Here is a 15,604-nt window from a genome sequence, read left to right as displayed (position 1 = left end):
ACAGTTCAAAAGCATCAATTCTTTGGCGCTCAGCCTTCTTCACAGTCCAACTCTCACATTCATACATGACCACAGGAAAAACCACAGCCTTGACTAGACGAAACTTTGTTGGCAAAGTAATGTCTCTGCTTTTGAATATGCTATCTAGGTTGGTCATAACTTTTCTTCCAAGGAGTAAGCATCTTTTAATTTCATGGCTGCAGTCACCATCTGCAGTGATTTTGGAGCCCAGAAAAATAAAGTCTGACACTGTTTGCACTGTTTCCCCATCTATTTCCCATGAAGTGGTGGGACCGGATGCCATGATCTTTGTTTTCTGAATGTTGAGCTTTAAGCCAACTTTTTCAGTCTCCTCTTTCACCTTCATCAAGAGGCTTTTGAGTTCCTTTTCACTTTCTGCCATAAGGGTGGTGTCATCTGCATATCTGAGGTTATTGATATTTCTCCTGGCAATCTTGATTCCAGCTTGTGTTTCTTCCAGTCCAGCGTTTCTCATGATGTACTCTGCATATAAGTTAAATAAGCCGGGTGACAATATACAGCCTTGACGTACTCCTTTTCCTATTTGGAACCAGTCTGTTGTTCCATGTCCAGTTCTAACTGTTGCTTCCTGACCTGCATACAGATTTCTCAAGGGGCAGATCAGGTGGTCTGATATTCCCATCTCTTTCAGAATTTTCCACAGTTTATTGTGACCCACACAGTCAAAGGCTTTGGCATAGTCAATAAAGCAGAAATAGATGTTTGTCTGGAACTCTCTTGCTTTTCCCATGATCCAGCGGATGTTGGCAATTTGATTTCTGGTTCCTCTGCCTTTTCTAAAACCAGCTTGAACATCAGGAAGTTCATGGTTCACATATTGCTGAAGCCTGGCTTGGACAATGTTGAGCATTACTAGCATGTGAGATGAGTGCAATTGTGCGGTAGTTTGAGCATTTTTTGGTATTGCCTTTCTTTGGGATTGGAATGAAAACTGACCTTTTCCAGTCCTGTGGCCACTGCTGAGTTTTCCAAATTTGCTGGCATATTGAGTGCAGCACTTTCACAGCATCATCTTTCAGGATTTGGAATAGCCCAACTGGAATTCTCTCACCTCCACTAGCTTTGTTCATAGTGATGCTTTCTAATGCTCACTTGATTTCCCATTCCAGGATGTCTGGCTCTAGGTCAGTGATCACACCATCGTGATTATCTGGGTCGTGAAGATCTTTTTTGTACAGTTCTTCTGTGTATTCTTGCCATCTCTTCTTAATATCTTCTGCTTCTGTTAGGTCCATACCATTTCTGTCCTTTATCAAGCCCATCTTTGCATGAAATGTTCCTTTCATGCAAAGGACATTGGGACAGTCCAAACACTGACAAGATTACAATTTGGGGTCACATTTGCAAAGCTTCAGAGGAATGAGAGTAACAAGACAAAGAAACTAAATCCAAAGGAAACCCTATTGTGGGCTCTAGAGTCCATAAAGAGAATTGACTGAAGTTGTCTAAATGCTCTCAGCACTTTAGGTCTGGACAGGGAATGAGTGTGCCTTATTGGATGAAGACACTAAGAATAAAGGTATTGGGAATCACTCTCAGAGCTAGAGTATGAGGGGGCATCGTTTTCAACTTTCTAAAGAATTGCTGGCTTTTTTGAAGCCAAAGATCAGGACATACATATTGAATTGAACATCTAATACCCAGATGGATATGCCCTTCTAGTCAATTCTTGCTCTTTCTGCTGACCACCACAGTTTGTTTGCCTGTCCATTATTTTAGGACAGAATATTCTTTCCAAGCAAGGCTAACCAATAATACTATGGCTATTATTTCTGGTTATTATTTCTGGTTCCTCTCTTCTCTCTAGATTCACGTGATAATCACTTAACCTTTCATCCAGCATGCTACACTCTGGTCACCTTTGAATACTCCATGCTATTTCACACTTCTGTGCCTTTCGATGTGCTCTCTCTGATACCTGGTATCCCCTTATTACTATTCCCAACTCAACCTTTTATCCTTCCTTAAGACTCACATAGCTTTCTCTGCCCACTCCTATCTTTTTTTAATATCCTACTCTACCTAATTCTCTATATGATGGATGTTCATTTATCTCCAACTAGATTACAAGCTCCTCTACTAGAGAAAGAGGGTGTTTGCTATGACTAGTGCATTCTCTTGGCAGAACTCTATTAGCCTCTGCCCTGTTTCATTCTGTACTCCAAGGCCAAATTTGCCTGTTACTCCAGGTGTTTCTTGACTTCCTACTTTTGCATTCCAGTCCCTTATAATGAAAAGGACATCTTTTTTGGGTGTTAGTTCTAGAAGGTTTTGTAGGTCTTCATAGAACCATTCAACTTCAGCTTCTTCAGTGTTACTGGTTAGGAAATAGACTTGGATTACCAACAGAGATCATTCTGTCATTTTTGAGATTGCATCCAAGTACTGCATTTTGGACTCTTTTGTTGACTATGATGGCTACTTCATTTCTTCTAAGGGATTCCTGCTCACAGTAGTAGATATAATGGTCATCTGAGTTAAATTCACCCATTCCACTCCATCTTAGTTCGCTGATTCCTAGAATGCTGTTGTTTACTCTTGTCATCTCCTGTTTGACCACTTCCAATTTGCATTGATTCATGGATCTAACATTCTAGGTTCCTATGGAATATTGTTCTTTACAGCATCGAACCTTGCTTCTGTCACCAGTCCCATCCACAACTGGGTGTTGTTTTTGCTTTGGCTCCATCCCTTCATTCTTTTTGGAGTTATTTCTCCACTGATCTCCAGTAGCATATTGGGCACTTACTGACCTGGGAAGTTCATCTTTCAGTGTCCTATATTTTTGCCTTTTCATGCTATTCATGGGGTTCTCAAGGCAAGAATACTGAAATGGTTTGCCATTCCCTTCTCCAGTGGACCACATTCAGTCAGACAAAGGCTGTATATTGTCACCCTGCTTATTTAACTTCTATGCAGAACACATCATGAGAAATGCTGGGCTGGAGGAAGCACAAGCTGGAATCAAGATTGCCGGGAGAAATATCAATAACCTCAGATATGCAGATGACACCACCCTTATGGCAGAAAGTGAAGAAGAACTAAAGAGCCTCTTGATGAAAGTGAAAGAGGAGAGTGACAAAATTGGCTTAAAGCTCAACATTCAGAAAACTAAGATCATGCATCCGGTCCCATCACTTCATGGGAAATAGATGGGGAAACAGTGGAAACAGTGGCTGACTTTATTTTTCTGGGCTCAAAAATCACTGCAGATGGTGACTGCAGCCATGAAATTAAAAGACGCTTACTCCTTGGAAGAAAACTTACGACGAACCTAGAAAGCATATTAAAAAGCAAAGACGTTACTTGGTCAACAAAGGTCCGTCTAGTCAAGGCTATGGTTTTTCCAGTGGTCATGTATGGATGTGAGAGTTGGACTGTGAAGAAAGCTGAGCGCCAAAGAATTGATGCTTTTGAACTGTGGTGTTGGAGAAGACTCTTGAGAGTCCCTTGGTCTGCAAGGAGATCCAACCAGTCCATCCTAAAGGAGATTAGTCCTGGGTGTTCTTTGAAACGACTGATGTTGAAGCTGAAACTCCAATACTTTGGCCACCTGATGAGAAGAGCTGACTCATTTGAAAAGACCCTGATGCTGGGAAAGATTGAGGGCAGGAGAAAGAAGGGGATGACAGAGGATGAAATGGTTGGATGGCATCACCGACTCAATGGACATGGGTTTGGGTGGACTCCGGGAGTTGGTGATGGACAGGGAGGCCTGGCGTGTTGCAGTTCATGGGGTTGCAAAGTAGCAGACATGACTGAGCAACTGAACTGAACTGAACTACTAGAGGAAGATCTTTCTATCTATTGGGATGAGGGCATTGGCTCAGAATTAGCCTTCATTACATGTTTATTGGTTGTAACTGAAATATGCTAAGTGGCCCCAAAAGAAATTCTCTCTTTTTTTCCCTGGTTCGAGCATTCTCAGGTAAGTTTTAATAAATGTCTACAAAATATAATTGAAATATACTAAATTGCAAAAAGAAAGTATATATCTCTTTTATTGTGTGAGCATAATTATCTCTCCTCTTATTCATTCTTCCAACTAGTTTTGGGAAATAGACTAAAATAATCTAGAAGTGAAGTGCATCAATTCCAGACACAGATTTCTCGCTTCAGTTTTTACTCACGGGTCATTTAAACTCTGTGATTTAGTTCCTTACCTGCAAAATGATGCTGTTAATAGTTTCTGTGTTACCTTTGGGCTTCCTAGGTGGCACAGTGGTAAAGAGTTCTCCTGCCAATGCAGGAGACTCAAGAGACACCAGTTCGATTCCTGGGTTTGAAAGATCTCCTGGAGTAGGAAATGGCAATCCTCTCCAGTATTTTACATGGAAAATTTCATGGACAGAGAACCCTAGCAGGCTACACTCCAAAGGGTCCCAAAGAGTTGGACAAGACTGAGCCTGCACACAAGCACACACACCTTGCATTTAGTAAATTATAAATGTTGGCTACTGTACCCAAGTTTGCATGAAAAGGACCCTTTTCTTCAAATTTGAGCATATAAATTGAACACTCTATACCTAACATACATAAATATGGCACTTGATAAGTGCTTAGCACAAATATAGTACAGCTTAAATGCTCAATTTACCCTCATTCCCCCCTTGTTTACTCCTTGTTCCACTAAGATAATTAACAGAAGCTTCTGAATAATGATATGAAAAGCTCTGTTATACACAGGCATATCACCATGTGCAAACCTAGCATCTTTCCCAACAAAATATGTGTCCATTGTTTGGTCCCAAGCACTAAACATTTTGTTGGATGGAAGATACTGGAAACTAAGGCTAATTTGCTCAAAAGAAGAGGCATTTCAAATATATCTTAAAAAAATCATTTTGGTGAATCTCTATATACATCACTTTCAAAACTTTCTTCTGAGCTTTCATGGTGATATCTTTTCACATCCCAACAGTGCATACAGTAGTTTGGAATGAAGTAGGAACTTCCAATTTGCAAAACACTAATTGGCTGATAGTGTGGTGTGTTAGCCACCAGAAAGAATAGGGCAAAAAGGGTAGGGAAAATAGAGGTCCTGTTTTAAAACAGGCTAGTTTTTAAACTTCATTATACAGAGGTAAAATAATGCAATAGCATGAATACTGAAAATATGGAATAAGGTAATATGTTAATAATGTAAATTATATTTACAAATTTATCATTATTACATTTCAGAAAAAAATGTGAATAAATGGGTAATATTTTAGGTAACTATTTCCAGGGGAAAACAATCATCATTTTACTATTCAAATATAATGTAATTTAAATAAAAAGTAAAACAGAACCCAACATAAAAGTAGTTATATCCTGTATAATTGAAGATAGCTTAAAATGAGGACAGCTTAGATCTTGAATTAATGAAGCCAAGAAGGTCAACCTGATCATCAAAAACATTACTTGTGAGAGATGAAAGTTTAACTACCATTACTTTCTTACAGAAAAAGTAGAAAATTGGAATCTAAAAAGAAATACCAATTAGGCATATATCGATAGCATTTAACTGAGTTAGGTACAGAAAATAGAGTGTGAAGGTATATTTTTATAGCACATCTAGTTAAGGAGAATGTTTAGTTTTATGATTTTCTTTATTCAGATATTGTAAGTAGCAGACCTAGTTATCTATATATCTGTATCATATGCTCTGGACATGGACACTATTATTGATAGCTGTCTATTTAGGAGAAGTACCTGTGACAAAGATAATTTCTAGTTTTGCAAAAGCAAGAATAACTTCATGTACATAATGAAAGTTTTGGACACTATAGAAAAATAAGTTAATGGAGGACAAAATGGTTATTTTGAAATGTCTTTAGTTCACTTAACAATGAGAATGATGAACCTGATTTTACTTTAAAAAGATACGGATGTGTTTAAACATGCTTACTTCTACTTTTTAATAAGGCTATTGTTGTTTATGCATATATTCCCTGACTCATACACCATGCCATATTAAACTTTAATGCCATAAGCACAATGCTGTATGTTTGCTTTATGAATGACTATACTTAATAAACAATGCATTATTTAGCTTGAATCAACTGAAGGAAGTTATGATCTAGGAAAAGAGAATTGTGAAATGTAAGAATAGGTCATTTTGATGTTCTCTTCAGTCCAGAGGTTCAACCCATCTGTTCTCTCTGACCTCTTGAGTTTTTTAAGAAAACCTGTGCTGTTGAATCATAACACATTTTATTACCAACCAGCATATATTATTGGATAATCAATAGAACAGTAAAGTTATGAATGGATAAAGTACATGGGATAAATAAAAGTAGTGGAATAACATAATCTGAACTTGGAAATCATATAAAAATAGGACTCTAACAGATGCAACTTTAGAATCACAATTTCTAAATTTTCAGTATGATATTAAAATGGTATCCATGAAACATTATCATATTACAGGGGAGAAATACATTGTAAATTATAGAGGATTCTCCCTTTAGGTATATATTTTTAATAAAATAAAATATAATTCAATAAATAATATACGGCGGTATTAAAATGTCCCTATCAAATTTATATACAATTATCAGTGAGACAACCCTTTCTAGTGTTCACCAAATTAGGATTACAATTAGCAAGATTGGAAGTGTACTTATGAATCCTCAGATGAGGGACTGTGTATTACTTTTCTTGGTAGTTTTTACTATAGTATCATTTCAGACTTAGAGAAAATGTGCAAGAATATTTCTAGGACCCCAATAAGCCATTTATCCCAATTTATTAATTACTTATTTTGCCCCAACTATTTTATGATTTTATTTCTCTGTCATCTGTAGATATATATATATTTTTTTTTTCTGAACTGTTTGAGGCAGAGTGGGAGACATTGTTTCTTATTACCCCCTCAATATTTTAATATGTTTTCCAAAGAACAGAGACATTCTAATTACAGTAAAATGATCAAAGCCACAAAACTTAATAGTAATATGGTATAGCCTTGTAATCAATAGTTTATATTCAAATTTTGCAAATTGATTCAAGAATGCCCTTTATAACTATTTTTTTCCCCAGTCTAGGTACCATCTGGCATCACATAGTGCTATGGATCTTTGTTCAGTCCTTTTATTTATTGATTGTGACATTATCAAGGGTACAAACTAGTTATTTTGCAAAATATTCTTCAGTTTGGGACTACCTAATATTTCATCCCCCTTCATGGATCACTGCCTTGTTGTGGTAAAGGGACTTGCATAACTCAATGAAGCTATGAGCTATGCTGTGCAGGGCCAACCAAGACAGACAGGCCAGAGCAGAGTTCTGACAAAACATGATCCACTGGAGGAAGGAACGGTAAACTACCCCAATATACTTGCTGTGAGAACCTCATGAATTGTATAAAAGACCAAAAAGATTTGACATCAAAAGATGAGTCTCCCAGGTCTGAAGGTGTCCAATATACTATTGGGGAAAAGCAGAGGAGAATTACTAATAGCCCCAGATTTAATGAAGCAGCTGGGCCAAAGTGGGTATGATGCTCAGTTGTCGATGTGTTTAGTGATGAAAGTAAAACCCAATGCTGCAATCCAATGCTGCAAAGAACAGTATTGTATAGGAACCTGGAATGATAGGTCCAGGAATCAAGGAACACTGGGTGTGGTCAAGCAGGAGCTGGTAAAAATAAACATCGACATCCTAAGAATCAGCTAACTAAAATGGACAGGAATGGGCAAATTTAATTCAGATGACCATTGTATCTACTAATGTAAGAATAGCATGACTCCCATAGAAGAAACTGAGTAGCCCTTATAATTTAGAAAACAGTCTGAAATACAGTACATCCCTAAAGTATGGTGCCATCAAAGTTTCACATTCAGTATGTCAGCAAATCTGGAAGACCCAGCAGTGGCCACAGGACTGGAAAAGGCCAATCCTCAGTCCCAAGCCCCAAGAAGGATCAGTTCAGTTCAGTTCAGTTGCTCAGTCATGTCCGACTCTTTGCGACCCCATGAATTGCAGCACGCCAGGCCTTCCTGTCCATCACCAACACCCAGAGTTCACTCAGACTCACATCCATCAAGTCAGTGATGCCATCCAGCCATCTCATGCTCTGTCGTCCCCTTCTCCTCCTGCCCCCAATCCCTCCCAGCATCAGAGTCTTTTCCAATGAGTCAAATCTTCACATGAGGTGGCCAAAGTACTGGAGTTTCAGCTTCAGCATCATTCCCTCCAAAGAAATTCCAGGGCTGATCTCCTTCAGAATAGACTGGCTGGATCTCCTTGCAGTCCAAGGGACTCTCAAGAGTCTTCTCCAACACCACAGTTCAAAAGCATCAATTCTTCGGTGCTCAGCCTTCTTCACAGTCCAACTCTCACATCCATACATGGCCACAGGAAAAACCATAGCCTTGACTAGATGGACCTTTGTTGGCAAAGTAATGTCTCTGCTTTTCAATATGCTATCTAGGTTGGTCATAACTTTCCTTCCAAGGAGTAAGCATCTTTTAATTTCATGGCTGCAGTCACCATCTGCAGTGATTTTGGAGCCCAGAGAAATAGTACCAAAGAATATGCTAACCATCAAACAATTGCACTCATCTCCCATGCTAATGAGGTCATGCTTAACATCTTGCATGCTAGCGTTCAGCATTATGTGAACCAAGAACTTCCAGATGTCCAAGTTGGGTTTGGGAAAGGAAGAGGAACTAGAGATCAAATTGCCAACATTCACTGGATTATAGAGAAAGCAAGAGAATTTCAGAAAAACAACTATCTCTGTTTCATCAACTATGCTAAGGCCTTTGACTGTGTGAATCATGAAAAACTGTGGAAAGTTCTTAGAGAGATGGAAATACCAGACTGTCTTACCTGTCTCCTGAGAAACCTGTACGTGGGTCAAGAAGCAATCATTAGAACCCTGTATGGAACAATTGATTCATTCAAGATCGAGAAAGGAGTGTGACAGGGCTGTATGCTTTCACCATGTTTGTTTACCCCATATGCTGAGCACATCATGAGAAATGCTGGGATGGAGTTAAAAGCTGAGAAACATCAGCAATCTCAGATGTGTGGATGATACCACTCTAATGGCAGAGAACTAAAGAGCCTCTTGATGAGGGTGAAGGAGGAGAGTGAAACAGCTGACTTAGACTAAATATTTTTTTAAAAAACAACTAAGATCATGGCATTTAGCCCTATTACTGCATGGCAAATAGAAGGGGAAAAGGTGGAAGTGGTGACAAATTTCCTCTTCTTGGGCTCCAAAATCACTGCGGACAGTGACTGCAGCTATGAAATCAGAAGACGATTATTTCTTGGCAGGAAAGCTATGACAAACATAGACAGTGTGTTGAAATGCAGACATTACTCTGCCAACAAAGGTCTGTATAGTCAAGGCCATGGTCTTCCCAGTGGTCATGTATGGTTGCGAGAGCTAGACCATAAAGACAGAATAACGCCAGAGAATTGATGCCTTCGAACTGTGGTGCTGGAGACGACTCCTGAAAGTCCCCTGGACAGTAAGGAGATCAAATCAGTCTATCTTAAGGGAGATAAACCTGAGTATTCACTGGAAGGACTGATGCTGAAGCACCAGTATTTTGGTTATCTGGTGCAAACAGACAACTCATTGGAAAAGTCCATGATTCTTGGAAAGATCAAGGGCAGAAGGAGAAGAGGGCATCAGTGAATGAGTTGGCTGGACAGCATCACCGACACAATGGATATGAATGTGGGCAAACTCTGGGAGATGGGGAGGGACAGGGAAGCCTGGTGTGCTGCAGTCCATGGGGTCACAAAAATCAGACATGACTGGGCAACTGAACAACAATATTTCCTCATGAAGAAATTTAGACTTTGCATCCTTGCCATGAACAATACAGATGTCATGTTTTCCTTAGGGGATTTATAACTGGAGTCACCAAATCCAACATAAGTAATGTTAACTTTTATCATTTAGTAAATATTGAATTATGCTGTTGCATAGGTTCAAAATGAGCCTCTCCAAAATGTGCCACTTTGGCAAGTGGATTTTTTTGAGCTGAAGGCAATCAAAGCACAAAAGTCTCATGAAGAGCTTAACTACCTAAAAGAATTTAGATAGGTGACCTGGTTCAGAAACAGAGCTATTACCAGAGAAGATTTTTATCTGAATGATCTATCCATACGGCAAGGCAAACATCTGATTACTAAACTTTTGTCCTCAGTGTCCTATGACACTGAGTGAATTACTCTGCTCCCCTTTGAACCCCCACGCCCCATTCCATTCCTTAGTTCAGGACTGCAAATAAGCCTCAACTATTAGACTCACACTTAGGTCCTGTATTTTTATGGAGAACCCTTATGTACATAATTATTTTTTCTCCTATTAAACTGTCTTGTGCCAATTTGGTTATTAGATCAGCCAAAGAACCTACAAGGGTAGATGGAAAAATTTTCCTTCCTAATAATATATATTTAGGTTTCTCCATAATACAAGTCACTGTTTTCTTCTTTGTAATATAACATCTCTGTAGATACTTTGAATCTAATTTGTGGTGAGACAATTTGCAGCTAGGGCTTCCCAGGTGGCTCAATGGTAAATAATCTGCCTACAGAGCAGGAGGCAGGAGTTCAATCCCTGGGTCAGGATGATCCATTAGAGAAGAAAATGGCAATCTACTTTAGCCATACACAGAGGAGCCTAGTGGGCAACAGTCCATGGGGTGGCAAAGAGTAAGACATGACTTAGCAACTAAACTACCATCACAATTTGTGTCTATTTAATTTGTTGTCCCTGTTCAAAATTTTACTCCCTAACTTCTACATCCATTGATGATTTTCTAACTCCATCATTTCTTCTATTATCATTAGAGTTCTATTGTGGAGAAGAGCTTTTATTATTCACCTGTTTATTCCTTTATTTATTAATTTACTTAAAGGAACTTAGGGGTTCTTATTTTATTCAATGATTTGTAATCTTTGTATTTTTATTTATTTACTATTATTATTTATTAAGATACTCAATTTGCCCCAATTTGACCAAGTTTGAGTTGCTTCAGTTTAGTTCCTGTATCTTTTGGACATGTTCCCAGTATTCTCCTAGCACTCGATTACATTTTCTGTAAGAAGATATTCAGACTTATCTTGCTCTTTCTCTGCCAAAACCCTGAGATTCAACCACTTCTTCAAGCATCCCTGATTCTCTTTATTTAAAAATGAACTTAGAAAACAATACTGTCATAATTGCTTTCATGTTAGGTATTATTTGATAGAGCTAGCAAGCATATATATAAGTATGCATCTCTGGGTATTTATGTAGCATAAGTATGTAAATATAGATATTTTTATATGCAATGTATGCTATATGTAATCTACATATAAATATATTCATATATATATTATATTTAAAGTACACAGGGAATTATTTTATACTGATACTTTTCAATTCTAACCCAATGCCACAGGGTTCATCTAGTTTTCCTCCTTTCTGTAGTTACAATTTGCCTCTTCAATAGAGAAGTCTGTCTTCTATTATCCTCAATATGTTTACTCGTTCATTAATGCCTAGACTACATAGAAGATACTTTCAGAATTGCTAGTCCATACCACTATCAAAAGCAAGCCTACCGAAAATTCGGGCTTCCCTTGTGGCTCAGCCGGTAAAGAATCCACCTGCAATGCAGGAGACCTGGGTTTGATCCCTGGATTGGGAAGATCCCCTGGGGAAGGGAAAGGCTACCCACTCCAGTATTCTGGCCTGGAGAATTCCATGGATCTATAGTCCGTGGGGTTGCAAAGAGTCGGACACAACTAAGTGACTTTCACTCACACTCACTCACTGAAAATTCAGTTTGTATTAATTTATATGTAAAATTTATATACAGTGACATATATAAATCATAATTTTGAGTTTTGAAAATGGAAATACTCATAAAACCCATACTTCTATCAAAATTTAGAATATTTATTTCATAAAGTATGATGGAATAACACAGTATATACTGTTTAGCATTTGATTTCTTTCATTACCAATATAATTGTGGAAAGTTTGTTCCTGTTACTCCATCAATTAGGAGTTTTTCCCCATTTTTTTTGATCAGCGATCTATATATAATGTGTTGTTGTTCAACCATTCCATTATGTCCAACTCTTTGTGACCCCATGGACTGCAGCACACCAATAATGTAGTACTCACTTATTTATTCTCCTCCTAATGAACACTTGGTTTTATTTGTTATTTTGTTTATTTGTTTATTTTTCTTTTCTTAGCCATTTTCTTTTTCAGGAAGTAAAAACTTTCTCTAACCTTTTACATTCAGTCTTTGGGGCACGGCAAATTAGACAAACAAAAGATTAGCTAGATAGAGGGAAAAATTATAGCATGGGAGTTCACACATAAATGTGACTCAAGGAGGTTAGAATTTGGGATTTATATACCTCTTCACGATGGTGTGATCACTGACCTAGAGCCAGACAGCCTGGAATGTGAAGTCAAGTGGCCTTAGAAAGCATCGCTACAAACAAAGCTAGTGGAGGTGATGGAATTCCAGTTGAGCTATTTCAAATCCTGAAAGATGATGCTGTGAAAGTGCTGCACTCAACATGCCAGCAAATTTGGAAAACTCAGCAGTGGCCACAGGACTGGAAAAGGTCAGTTTTCATTCTAATCCCAAAGAAAGGCAATGCCAAAGAATGCTCAAACTACTGCACAATTGCACTCATCTCACACACTAGTAAAGTAATGCTCAAAATTCTCCAAGCCAGGCTTCAGCAATATGTGAACTGTGAAATTCCAGATGTTCAAGCTGTTTTAGAAAAGGCAGAGGAACCAGAGATTAAATTGTGAACATCCACTGGATCATTGAAAAAGCAAGAGAGTTCCAGAAAAACATCTATTTCTGCTTTATTGACTATGCCAAAGCCTTTGACTGTGTGGATCACAAGAAACTGTGGAAAATTCTGAAAGAGATGGGAATACCAGCCTGACCTGCCTCTTGAAAAACCTGTATGCAGGTCAGGAAGCAACAGTTAGAACTGGACATGGAACAACAGACTGGTTCCAAATAGGAAAAGGAGTACATCAAGGCTGTATATTGTCACCCTGCTTATTTAGCTTATATTCAGAGTACATCATGAGAAACACTAGGCTGGAAGCACAAGCTGGAATCAAGATTGCCAGGAGAAACATCAATAACCTCAGATATACAGATGACACAACCCTTATGGTAGAAAGTGAAGAGGAACTAAAAAGCCTCTTGATGAAAGTGAAAGAGGAGACTGAAAAAGTTGGCTTAAAACTCAACATTCAGAAAACTAAGATCATGGCATCTGGTCCCATCATTTCATGGGAAATAGATGGGGAAACAGTGGAAACAGTGGCAGACTTTATATTTTTCGGATCCAAAATCACTGCAGATGGCGACTGCAGCCATGAAATTAAAAGATGCTTACTCCTTGGAAGGAAAGTTATGACCAACCTAGATAGCAAATTCAAAAGCAGAGACATTACTTTGCCAACAAAGGTCCATCTAGTTAAAGCTATGGCTTTTCCAGTGATCATGTATGGATGTGAGAGTTGGACTGTGAAGAAAGCTGAGCACCGAAGAATTGATGCTTTTGAACTGTGGTGTTGGAGAAGACTCTTGAGAGTCCCTTGGACTGTAAGGAAAGCCAACCAGTCCATTCTAAAGGAGATCAGTCCTGGGTGTTCTTTGGAAGGAATGATGCTAAAGCTGAAACTCCAATACTTTGGCCACCTCATGTGAAGTGTTGACTCATTGGAAAAGACTCTGATTCTGGGAGGGATTGGGGGCAGGAGGAGAATGGGACGACAGAGGATGAAGATGGCTAGATGGCATCACCAACTCGATGGACATGAATTTGAGTGAACTCCGTAAGTTGTTGATGGACAGGGAGGCCTGGCGTGCTGTGATTCATGAGGTCGCAAAGAGTCGAAAACGACTGAGTGACTGAACTGAACTGAACTGATACCTTTAGGGAATGGCTAGGAAGAGAGAGCACATCTGGAAGAACAAATGGCTTTTTAGAAGAGAGAAGTGAAGGGGCAGTTTAGGAAAAAGAGATGACTTTTTGGAAAGATAAGAACTGAAGAAGTGAAGTCGCTCAGTCATGTCCGACTCCAGGCTCCTCCATCCAAAGAATAGATGAGATATAAGATAATTTTGTGACACTATCTGTTCCAGTATGGTACCAACAACTTCCTGTCTTAAGAAGATTAAAAGATTAGTGTTGCTCTTAGGGGAGGGGGATTTATGACAATTGAGACCTTTTGGGAGGTTCTGCTCTTAGGCTGACAAGGGATTTCAAATTCCTTCAATTCAACATAATTCTTATGCCTCAGTGGATTTTCTGGACTCTTTCAGCTTTTATGACTAAAATGCAAAAATCATTCTTTAAAACATCTTTTTGTACACATATGTTTCTACTTTTCTTGGAAAGTAACAAGTAAAGAAGTTAGTGGGTCATATGGTAGGTATAAGTTTAACTTTGTAAAAACTGCTACAATCTTTTCCTAAATGGTTGTACCATTTGCATTCTCAGTGGCACTGTGTGAGAGTTCCAATTGCTTCAAATCTTCACCTACATTTGGTATTTTCATTTTTATAAGTTCAGTAATTTGAGTGGCATCTCATTAAGGCTACTATTTATATTCCCCAAATTGTTCATTTTATCTCCTTATAGTAATTGTTTATCATATCTTGTCTAAGAAATATTTGTCTACTCATTTTGCTAAGATAATCTCCTTTGTTTGCCTTTAGAACCATTATGACTTTAGTTTGCTCATTTAGATTATACTATATCTCAAATTAATTTTTATGTTTGGTGTGGAGTCAAGTTTGACTTTCATGTTCTTCCATATGGATATTTCAACTTCCTTTGTGGAAAATACTTTCCCCAAGGATTTGCTTTAGGATCTTTGGAAATGCAATGTATTCTATAGGTGTCAGTCTATTTCTGAACTCTCTAGCCTTTCCATTGGTCTATTACTATAAAACAAAGTAAGATGTCTAATTACTTTGCGGCTCACCTGGTAAAGAATCCACCTATGATGCAGGAGACCTGGGTTCAATCCCTGGGTTGGGATGACCCTTGGAGAAGGGAAAGGCTACCCAGAATTCTGGTCTGGAGAATTCCATAGACTGTATAATATATGGTCACAAAGAGTTGGACTCGACAGCAACTTTCACTTTCATAGCAAATTTAAAGTTAGATGATATAAGTACTCCATCTTTTGGCTTCCTGAAAAATTTTTGGTGATGCTAGCTATGCTGCACTTCAAAATAAATTTTGAGTCAGGTTTTTTTTTTTTTTTTTTTCCAGTCCTTCAGACATGTCCATCTATTTTGAACCCAATGGACTGCAGCATGCCAGGCTTCCATGTCCTTCACCATCTCCCGGAGTTTTTTCAAACTCATGTCCATCGAGTCGGTGATACCATCCAATCATCTCATCCTCTGTTGTCCCCTTTTCCTCCTGCCCTCGATCTTTTCCAGCATCAGGGTCTTTTCCAATGAGTCAGTTCTTCACATCAAGTGGCCCAAGTATTGAAGTTTCAGCTTCAGCATCAGTCCTTCCAATGAGTATTCAGGACTGATTTCCTTTAGGATGGACT

The sequence above is a fragment of the Bison bison genome, unplaced genomic scaffold (genome assembly GCF_000754665.1).
Source record: "Bison bison bison isolate TAMUID 2011002044 unplaced genomic scaffold, Bison_UMD1.0 scf7180017864035, whole genome shotgun sequence".
Classification (NCBI taxonomy): Eukaryota; Metazoa; Chordata; class Mammalia; order Artiodactyla; family Bovidae; genus Bison; species Bison bison.
Note: the sequence above shows the minus strand (reverse complement) of the source record.